The following is a 449-nucleotide window of genomic DNA, read 5'->3' as shown; positions in this document are numbered from 1 at the left end:
GGTTTCACCATGTTGACTAGTAGGCTGGTCTTGAACTCCTGACCTCAGGTGATCCACCCACCTCCCAAGTGCTGGGATGACAGGTGTGAGCCACTGTGCCTGGCCTCTCCTAGCTATTTTGAGGTGTACAACAGATTATCATCAACTATAGTTACCCTTCTGATCTAACACTAGGTCTTATTTCTTCTACCAAACTGTGTACTTATGCCTGTTAATAGCTTCTCTTAATCCTCCCTCCCCGCCCCGTTTATTTTTGATGTTCTCTAGTTTCACAATAATGTTTTTATATTTCCTCATTTCTGGAAAATTTTCAACCATGATCTCTTTGAGAAAATGACTTTTTGGGCCAGAGGCGGTGGCTCAAGCCTATAATCCCAGCACTTTGGGAGGCCAAGGCAGGTGGATCACCTGAGGTCAGGAGTTCAAGACCAGCCTGGCCAACATGGTGA

This window comes from Colobus angolensis, unplaced genomic scaffold (assembly GCF_000951035.1).
Source record: "Colobus angolensis palliatus isolate OR3802 unplaced genomic scaffold, Cang.pa_1.0 Scaffold413, whole genome shotgun sequence".
In the NCBI taxonomy this organism is placed as follows: Eukaryota; Metazoa; Chordata; class Mammalia; order Primates; family Cercopithecidae; genus Colobus; species Colobus angolensis.
Note: the sequence above shows the minus strand (reverse complement) of the source record.